This window comes from Triturus cristatus, chromosome 9 (genome assembly GCF_964204655.1).
Source record: "Triturus cristatus chromosome 9, aTriCri1.1, whole genome shotgun sequence".
Classification (NCBI taxonomy): Eukaryota; Metazoa; Chordata; class Amphibia; order Caudata; family Salamandridae; genus Triturus; species Triturus cristatus.
This window is the reverse complement of record NC_140592.1, coordinates 951,078,485-951,089,434: the sequence shown is the minus strand read 5'-3', so window position 1 is coordinate 951,089,434 and position 10,950 is coordinate 951,078,485.

Sequence of the window (10,950 nt, the reverse complement as noted above, 5' to 3'; positions counted from 1 at the left end):
TTAAATGGGGCCGATATTGCAGCACTACTGCAAAACCGAACCCCAGTAACAAAAACGGCCCCCACCGGCCCAAAACCATCTCCTACCCTTGCGGCTCATGGCCAGTCCGGCCCTGCACACAGGTGAACCACTCAGAGGTAGCTGGAGAGATACAGTAGCTCATGAGCTACTGGTTGGGGACCCCTGCAAAGGCCATCTCTTCATGACAGATACAATGGGGAGTTGAAAGAGGAAGAGAGAAAAGACGCCTACAGAAGTGGTTTTCTTCGACCTGTAACACACAGCAATCACTGAAGCCCCAAATTCCACACCCATAGCTTGCAACAGGTACACATTGCTTAGAATATATTTCTATGAGAGAGGCTATAGGCTTATCCCTGACAGATTTGCAAACGTTAAAAAGTGAGCATATAGCTTGTTTGAATTTAGTGTTTCTATAACTCATGTTATCTGCCCAAAAAACATTATTGTCCAATGTTAAGCCAAGATATGGAAATTTAGAGACACTCTGTAGGCAATTCTAATTAACTGGTAGAGTGCGCAACAAATAATGCTTAGGGCCACTTGCCATAGTTTGCGATTTAATATAGTTGGTTGACAAATCTAGGTCAAGCATAAACTCCAAAATAGCTTTTACCAGGCACCTTAAAGCATTTGGCATCCGTGCTATAAGCACGTCATCATCAGCATACAACGGTACAAGTATGGGAATAAAATTGACATGGGGGATATCTTGAGAAATAGTATTTAAAAAGGCATTACGTTTATTAATATATAAAATAAATAAAAGTGGTTCTAAAACACATCCTTGCCTAACTCCACGCTGTAAGTTGATAGGGTCACATAATTCGCCATTGGGACCAAACTTCACTCTGGCACTGAAATCTCAGTGGAGGTGGGCCAAAAAGTGCCCAGTCGTGGCATCCATCCCCATCTCAAACTTAAAGTTGTAAAGTGAGTAGCCAGAAAAATAAAATAACCCCCACTTTGACCCATATATAGTAATACATGTGCAAGTAAAGTGAGTGATACCAACTCTTCTTATGAAGTGCCATGGGAATTGTACCCTTGGGAAAACTTTGTACAAATTGGTACAACATTGCGAAGCTTACAGAAAGATTTTAAAGGAATTTGGCCAAAAAACACACATTTACCAGTACTGGCTTTTGTCTCTCATTTATCCTTTCCATATTCTTTCTTTCCCCTTATCCATCTTCCCTTCCTTTGTTCCATCATCTTTCCTTTGTGCATTTTTCATTCTTTCTTTCCATCTTTCTTTCCTTCTGTCTATTCCCCTCTCATTACATCTGACCTTTTTCTGGTTTTCCATCCTTCTCAATTTCTTTGCACCTTTTCTGTTTGTGTTCCTTCCATTAATTAATTCTTTATCAATTCTATTTATCTATTCTTTCCTTCAGTTGCCCATCCTTTTGTCTCACATTTCTTTTTATTTCAATATATTTTGCTGCTTTCCTTCTTTCTCGACTTTCATTTTTCTTATTTATTTTGTTGTACCTTCCTTTTCTTCTATTCACCCCTTTTCCTTCTTTTACATCTTTTTTATTTCCCATGTACATTTCTCTCTTCCCTGCATGCTTCTTTTTCCTTTCTTTGTTCATTATTTGCATTTTACTCTCTTTCCTTTATGCTGTCGCACTTCATTTGCCTTTATCTTATGTTTTCTTTGCCATTTTAATATTTTTCTTTCGTTCTGTCACCCTTTCGCCTTCTGACTTATGTTGACCTGCGAAGCCCAAGAAAAAAGTTAAGAAGGGTCATAAAACAATAGAATTTGCTTTGTAGCACCCCGCTTAAGCTGAGATAGAGAGTGGTTAACTACACCCTTGCAGTGCACAACTTGTTACGATTGACTGTTTCAAAAGCTGAAGATAGATCTATGAAAGTAAGGTATAAATGTAATTTTGTCAATACAGTGTATTTACCTAAGAGAAAATTAAGATTTAAACATTGTTCCATAATTCCTAAGCTTTGCCTAAACCCATATTAACAGGGAGATAAACATTGTTATCATCCCACAAATCTCTTAACCTTTTAAAAATCAATCTACCCATAATTTAAATGGTTGAGTCAATTAAGGATAAGGGTCTGTAGCACATAGGATCAGTGCAATTGCCTTTTTTAAAACAGGAACTATAATGGAGCTAGACCATGAAGGAGGAAGAACTTTCATATCTAGATTGATAAAAACGTTAGTCAACAGCGGTGCCCAAAGATCAATTCTACATTTAAAAATATCAATGGGTACTCCATTTGTCCCAGGGGCTTTAGAGGGGGAACTACTATTGAGGGAATAATCACCTCCTCTTAAATTGGAGATGATCAGTATTAGCAATTGGGAAAAATTACTCTGCATGATCAGTGCCATCAGAGGTACTACAATAAATGTTATTAAAATGGGCTACCCACTGGTCCCCCGTAATATGACTACTCATTAAAGTAAAAGAAGACTTTTGTATTAGAAGTTCATTGACCACTCGCCAGAATTCACATGAGTTCCTGAGGAAGGCTGCGCTAGTCAATCATTCCCCGTTAGTTCTTTGAATTTCACGCTTCTTGATCTCCAGGTCCTTTTTTTAACATGCCCGAGCCAAGGCAATTGCACTAGGATTAATGGGGTTGACTGGCAAAGCTAGTCTCCGTATACTATCCACATAGGAATAGGATCTATCAAACCAACAAATCGGTGAATGGGCAGTGTTAGTGAACAGCTTAAGCATCTGGTTCTTTATTACATTGCATAATGCACTAAAATAAATGTACACACTTTTCCTCAGGGGAACCTCAGTCAAACAACCCAGGAAGATAGCCAAGTTAGCCTTAACTAGCCCATCCAAAAATTTGGTAGGATCTGGCAAGCGCCATATATGCCTAAAACCATTAGGCTGTGGCATTGGTTGCAGGACTGCTTCCTCTGAAACTTTTGTGATATCTAATGGTAAAAACTGTGTAGCAGTCAAAGGATTGTGATCACTAAAGGCTGAGCGCAGTATCGCACATTCATACAAATATTGTACTAAACCACGAGTAATGGGGCTTGGCCAAGATGGTGACCTAGTAGGATGTACATACTCGTCGCTCCGTCCCCCCCACAGGGCCCGAAGCCCAAGCATCGACTAGCTGGACCAGAAAGGGGTCCTGGGCTTCCTTCTCCCCTACCGAAGACCTGGAGGCACCTGGGGGCTGGTGTGGCTTGAAGAGGAGCGGTCCTGGCCAGGGCTCTGGGTTTCCAGCGGACCATCCGCCTGCAGAGCTGTGAAAGGCGGCGTAGGCAGCTACTACAGGCCCCGGATGCGAGGCCTAGGCGGGGGAGTGGCCGGCAGCAGTAACATGCAGCCGGGAGACGTGGCTGAGATCGGACGAGACCCATGCTCCGTCCCTGCGGGGGAGCAGAGGGGGGACTGGAACGGCGCTTCTGACCTGGCACTGCAAGCATCAGAGCCATGTGCATGGGCCCTACACCCGAGAGATGGAGTGTTCCGGTGGCCACTGATTGAGCGGGCCTTGCAGGCGGCTCCTACCCCCGGCGAGCGAATTTAGGAAGAGAGGTCAGTGGCACTCCCCCCCTAGGGAAACATGGGGCAGAGGAAAGGGGGGGCTGCCAGCACACTGATCGAGTTGGACAGTTCAAGGAGACAGGCCTGTGGGGAAGGCAGCACTCAGAGACTGGGACACAAGGCACTGTAGAGGCAGGCGAGGGGGGGTAGGGGAGCTATGGATTTTCAGCCCACTTCCACACGGCAATACCTACACCCCGTCTGCAACAATACAGAGAAGTGCAGGAGTACTGTTTCCCTCCCCCCGTGTGAGGAGCCAAGCCTGCAGTCAGACCTAGCACAAAACAGGAGGCCCCATACAAAGATCCTGCCGGACCCCCTCCACACTCAAGTGTTTAACTGGCCGACTTATCGGGACCTGCATTGCCAGCCTCGGGGTTCAGAGCGAGCTAAGACCTCTACCCCTCACCTGAAACCGGGGCCAGCATAGGCATCTGGATGCTGAACCGCCAGGGTGGGGGTCCCCTCGGGGAGATGGTAAAGAGCCTAGTCCCGAAGGCTCTCCCCTCTTGGATATCTAGCGACCAGTCATCGCAGTCTTCCAGGGGCCCCTGTTGTCGGTGAACACCTATGCCCTAGGGGTCTGATCACGCGTTGTGCCCCCAGGTGGACTGAAGATACAAGGAGGTTCTGGAGAAATCAAATCTAGACTTTCAGCTATCGCAAGAACCCCACACACCCTATCATGGCCACTAGTAAGGGAACAAGCATTGGCATAACCAATAGGTCCCACCTTTGGGACCGTATACGTTTTTAGCCCTGCAGCACATTATTCTGGGTGCTGAACATTTACAGGTTTTACTACGTGTAGCACTGGGTGGGAGATTGCTTACCTGCTGAGTATTTCTGGTAATTCGGTGCTGACCCAGACAAACATCCAGGATAAAAAGGTGAGGAAAGCCCCACGGTATGTCCAACTGCTAGGTTGTTAGGTACTTGTCTACCCTGGAAGCACAGTACTAGACTGTTGCACTTTGGGCTGTTACAGGGACTTTTAGTAGGCTTTTAGAAAGTATAGGATTACATTTCAAATGTAAGTAAGTGATAAGAGTTCACCCGCAAAGATGGGTCAGATCTTTAACTTTTGTGGCTAGAGATAGAGCATCTGATGGAGCGGGTGGAATCGCGTGTGTTTTTTGTTTATTTCTGCAAAGACTCCACCCCAGTGCCTACTGTTAGATGATGCCTGATGGTGCTGGGCACTGGTTGGGGTCTCGCTGCTGGCTGGACGCCCTCACCCTGCGATCCTGTTTTAAAGGGTGGTGGGGTGCTGTTGGGGTAGCCTCGGACGTCGCCAGTAGAGGACAGATGGCCGAGGGCCCGGAGCAGGGATTCCCCGGCCGTGTTTACTTTTCACCCGCCGCTCTGCGTGCCTTTATGTGTGCATCAGTCTCAGAGGGGGGCGCCCGGGGGAGCAGAGGCCGAGAAATTGCTCTCAGCAGAGATACAGGGAGGGGAAGGTGAGGGGGCAGGAAGTGATCGAGGGGAGGTAACGGGGGAAAGAGATACTGACACGGAAGGAGATGTGCAGCTGTCACGCAAAATGAAAGGGGGACATCGGTACCGGGAGAGATGAAAAGTTCGACGAGGAGTGGGGCCCAGCCGGCGAGAGAGGCAGGCACACTGGATAGCATGAGTCTGAATATGAGAGGAAAGAGCAGGTGAGGCACTTAAATGAGGAGGAGAGAGCAAGAGTGAGGTGGAGCTGTGAGACTAGCAGCGGAGACTGCTGGACATGGGGTGGTTGGAGAATATGGAGTAGTGACAGTCGCAGCACGAGAACATGTGGGCGACAGGGTAAACTCGGCAGGGGACAGGCGAGACAGGCTGTGATTGGTGGGGATGAGACAGCCATCCTGAAGAGAATCCATCGAGGGAGAGGCGACCGCCTACCTTAAGAGGTGGGGATGGCGGGAAGAGGTTAGAATGTGTGTATTTCTCTTTGCAGTGTATTTGTGCAGTTTTACACAGGGCATAGGAGCTCTACGTAAGTAGTGAGAGGTAAAAGCGAGACAGTGGAAGACTTCAAATGCATTTCTTCAGCAGTTCGAAGAGTAGAGGGTTACAGAGAAGGTGAACAAGCACGAGTGCTTGAAAAGTGCAGACACGTGCGCGGCCTCGCTAATTGCAAACAGATGGCCCCTGCGCACCGCTGCTCGCTCCTGCAAGGTGGATGCCAGCACAAGCGGTTGAAAAGAGCTGACCGATTTCTAAAGGTCATCGCCTAGTGCAGCGCATGCGCGCTGTCTTAGGCTCGACCTAAAAAGGACCGCTCAGTTAAGGATCTCCTCATGAAAATGCCTTCATCCTGCACAGAAACACCGGCCTCCCTCCCAGGGGCCTCAACACCCACAGACGCCGTAGACACTGGGGCCCCCGTCACTCACTCCTTTTTGGAAACACTGTTTGCCTCCTTAAAAGACAATTTAGAAACAAAGAAAAAGGTGTTGGCACGAGAAAGCAGAGGGGTGCGCAAAGACTTAAACTCACTGAGAGACAGGGTCGACATGCTAGAAACACAAAGCATTACTCGGGATGAGGAGATGGAACAACTCCAACTAGAAGTTCTCCACCTCGAGAAGTAGTAGATGGCGCCCCCTCATCCCTCGCCCCGCGGTGGAGGGACTGAACGGACTGTCTCCAAATTTACTTCGAAGGGGCGGGCATAGCCCGGGACAGGCGCAGAGCCCTACTCCTCCATCTGGGAGGCAAAGACATCCACCGTATTTACAAATCCCTGGTGGAGGCCGCACCCAAAACGTATATGACGCTGCTTAACGCCCTAAACGCGCACTTTGAGCCAATGGCGAACAGGGACTATGAAAGATTCATCTTTCGCCAGGCCAAGCAAGAAGCAGAGGAGTTGTTAGATGCGTTCCACGGGCGTGTGAAGGAGCTGGCCAGCACGTGCGGATTTCGAGATGAACAGGAAGAAATCCGAGGTCAGATAATACAAGGGTGCTACTCTTCCAAACTCAGAGTGAACATCTTTCAGGAGGATGGCAAGTCTCTAGCGGATATCCTCACCCTGGGCCGGTCAAAAGAGCTGTCACAAGCCAGAGCATCCCACATGGAGGCGGCCCTCCACCGACCCATCAAGACGGAACAAGTCAACGCGGTGGAAAAGGCAAACGTGGTGAGGCCCAAAGCGCGCCAAAACTCAGGGAGAAGACCGCAAGACAAGAAAAAGGAATGCGGCTGCTGCGGAGGCACGCCCCATCGCATGCAAGACTGCCCAGCGAGAGGGAAGAAGAGCAGTGCTTGCGGGTGGATGCACCACTTCGCGGTGGTATGCCGGTCTGCGAAATCACGGAACGAAGCAGCACAGGCAGTGGCTGAAGCACACGACAGCGAGGACATGGACGATGAAGCAGGAGACTACCCTGTCCAATATGTATTCGCAGGAGACCAACCACGACGGAAGAGACGACGACTTCCAAGGTGCAGAATCAAGATCCACCACCAGGAGGTGAGAGCCACCATAGACACAGGGGCCTCGATCGAGCAAATGGCTGCCAAAGTGTACAATCAACTAAGTCCACGCCCGCCGTTGCGTGAAGCAAGGATCAGGGTGTTTGCATGCGGACAGAAGACACTCATCCCGCTCCTGGGATGTTTCAAGACTGAGCTGAGACTCCGGGACCTCAAGATCCCCGCCACAGTGTACGTGACCAAGGAAGGAAGCGGAATGCTGATAAGTGGACAATCAGCAGAGGAGCTGAAGCTAATCTCATTCACCATGGCGGTACAAGAGAAGGAACTGGAGGCCATCATGGAGGAGTTCGAAGACGTCTTTAAAGGCATTGGATACCTAAAAGGGGAAGAAGTCTCTCTCCACATCGACCCGTCAGTCCATCCAGTGGCGCTGAGGCACAGGCGTATCGCATTCCACCTGCGGAAGAAGGTCGACGAAGAGCTAGAAGCACTGGTGAAACAAGGGATTATCGAGAAGGTCAGTGGACCCACCCCATGGTTGTCCCCGATCGTAGTGGCACGGAAACCGAAACAGACAGGGCAGGTCTGCATCTGCGTTGACATGCGCCTTCCAAACACCGCGGACTTATGTTGACCTGCGAAGCCCAAGAAAAAAGTTAAGAAGGGTCATAAAACAATAGAATTTGCTTCTGTTGCACCCCGCTTAAGCTGAGATAGAGAGTGGTTAACTACACCCTTGCAGTGCACAACTTGTTACGATTGACTGTTTCAAAAAGCTGAAGATAGATCTATGAAAGTAAGGTATAAATGTAATTTTGTCAATACAGTGTATTTACCTAAGAGAAAATTAAGATTTAAACATTGTTCCATAATTCCTAAGCTTTGCCTAAACCCATATTAACAGGGAGATAAACATTGTTATCATCCCACAAATCTCTTAACATTTTAAAAATCAATCTACCCATAATTTGAACGGTTGAGTCAATTAAGGATATGGGGCTGTAGCACATAGGATCAGTGCAATTGCCTTTTTTAAAACAGGAACTATAATGGAGCTAGACCATGAAGGAGAAAGAACTTTCATATCTAGATTGATAAAAACGTTAGTCAACAGCGGTGCCCAAAGATCAATTCTACATTTAAAAATATCAATGGGTACTCCATTTGTCCCAGGGGCTTTAGAGGGAGAACTACTATTGAGGGAATAATCACCTCCTCTTAAATTGGAGATGATCAGTATTAGCAATTGGGAAAAATTACTCTGCATGATCAGTGCCATCAGAGGTACTACAATAAATGTTCTTAAAATGGGCTACCCACTGGTCCCCCGTAATATGACTACTCATTAAAGTAAAAGAAGACTTTTGTATTAGAAGTTCACTGACCACTCGCCAGAATTCACATGAGTTCCTGAGGAAGGCTGCGCTAGTCAATCATTCCCCGTTAGTTCTTTGAATTTCACACTTCTTGATCTCCAGGTCCTGTTTATAGCATGCCCGAGCCAAGGCAATTGCACTAGGATTAATGGGGTTGACTGGCAAAGCTAGTCTCCGTATACTATCCACATTGGAATAGGATCTATCAAACCAACAAATCGGTGAATGGGCAGTGTTAGTGAACAGCTTAAGCATCTGGTTCTTTATTACATTGCATAATGCACTAAAATAAATGTACACACTTTTCCTCAGGGGAACCTCAGTCAAACAACCCAGGAAGATAGCCAAGATAGCCTTAACTAGCCCATCCAAAAATTTGGTAGGATCTGGCAAGCGCCATATATGCCTAAAACCATTAGGCTGTGGCATTGGTTGCAGGACTGCTTCCTCTGAAACTTTTGTGATATCTAATGGTAAAAACTGTGTAGCAGTCAAAGGATTGTGATCACTAAAGGCTGAGCGCAGTATCGCACATTCATACAAATATTGTACTAAACCACGAGTAATGGGGCTTGGCCAAGATGGTGACCTAGTAGGACGTACATACTCGTCGCTCCGTCCCCCCCACAGGGCCCGAAGCCCAAGCATCGACTAGCTGGACCAGAAAGGGGTCCTGGGCTTCCTTCTCCCCTACCGAAGACCTGGAGGCACCTGGGGGCTGGTGTGGCTTGAAGAGGAGCGGTCCTGGCCAGGGCTCTGGGTTTCCAGCGGACCATCCGCCTGCAGAGCTGTGAAAGGCGGCGTAGGTAGCTACTACAGGCCCCGGATGCGAGGCCTAGGCGGGGGAGTGGCCGGCAGCAGTAACATGCAGCCGGGAGACGTGGCTGAGATCGGACGAGACCCATGCTCCGTCCCTGCGGGGGAGCAGAGGGGGGACTGGAACGGCGCTTCTGACCTGGCACTGCAAGCATCAGAGCCATGTGCATGGGCCCTACACCCGAGAGATGGAGTGTTCCGGTGGCCACTGATTGAGCGGGCCTTGCAGGCGGCTCCTACCCCCGGCGAGCGGATTTAGGAAGAGAGGTCAGTGGCAATCCCCCCCTAGGGAAACATGGGGCAGAGGAAAGGGGGGGCTGCCAGCACACTGATCAAGTTGGACAGTTCAAGGAGAAAGGCCTGTGGGGAAGGCAGCACTCAGAGACTGGGACACAAGGCACTGTAGAGGCAGGCGAGGGGGGTAGGGGAGCTATGGATTTGCAGCCCACTTCCACACGGCAATACCTACACCCCGTCTGCAACAATACAGAGAAGTGCAGGAGTACTGTTTCCCTCCCCCCGTGTGAGGAGCCAAGCCTGCAGTCAGACCTAGCACAAAACAGGAGGCCCCATACAAAGATCCTGCCGGACCCCCTCCACACTCAAGTGTTTAACTGGCCGACTTATCGGGACCTGCATCGCCAGCCTCGGGGTTCAGAGCGAGCTAAGACCTCTACCCCTCACCTGAAACCGGGGCCAGCATAGGCATCTGGATGCTGAACCGCCAGGGTGGGGGTCCCCTCGGGGAGATGGTAAAGAGCCTAGTCCCGAAAGGCTCTCCCCTCTTGGATATCTAGCGACCAGTCATCGCAGTCTTCCAGGGGCCCCTGCTGTCGGTGAACACCTATGCCCTAGGGTTCTGATCACGCGTTGTGCCCCCAGGTGGACTGAAGATACAAGGAGGTTCTGGAGAAATCAAATCTAGACTTTCAGCTATCGCAAGAACCCCACACACCCTATCATGGCCACTAGTAAGGGAACAAGCATTGGCATAACCAATAGGTCCCACCTTTGGGACCGTATACGTTTTTAGCCCTGCAGCACATTATTCTGGGTGCTTAACATTTACAGGTTTCACTACGTGTAGCACTGGGTGGGAGATTGCTTACCTGCTGAGTATTTCTGGTAATTCGGTGCTGACCCAGACAAACATCCAGGATAAAAAGGTGAGGAAAGCCCCACGGTATGTCCAACTGCTAGGTTATTAGGTACTTGTCTACCCTGGAAGCACAGTACTAGACGGTTGCACTTTGGGCTGTTACAGGGACTTTTAGTAGGCTTTTAGAAAGTATAGGATTACATTTCAAATGTAAGTAAGTGATAAGAGTTCACCCGCAAAGATGGGTCAGATCTTTAACTTTTGTGGCTAGAGATAGAGCATCTGATGGAGCGGGTGGAATCGCGTGTGTTTTTTGTTTATTTATTTAGTTGGTAGTTTGTGGTACGTTACTATCCCATTTCTGCAAAGACTCCACCCCAGTGCCTACTCTTAGATGATGCCTGATGGTGCTGGGCACTGGTTGGGGTCTCGCTGCTGGCTGGACGCCCTCACCCTGCGATCCTGTTTTAAAGGGTGGTGGGGTGCTGTTGGGGTAGCCTCGGACGTCGCCAGTAGAGGACAGATGGCCGAGGGCCCGGAGCAGGGATTCCCCGGCCGTGTTTACTTTTCACCCGCCGCTCTGCGTGCCTTTATGTGTGCATCAGTCTCAGAGGGGGGCGCCCGGGGGAGCAGAGGCAGAGAAATCGCT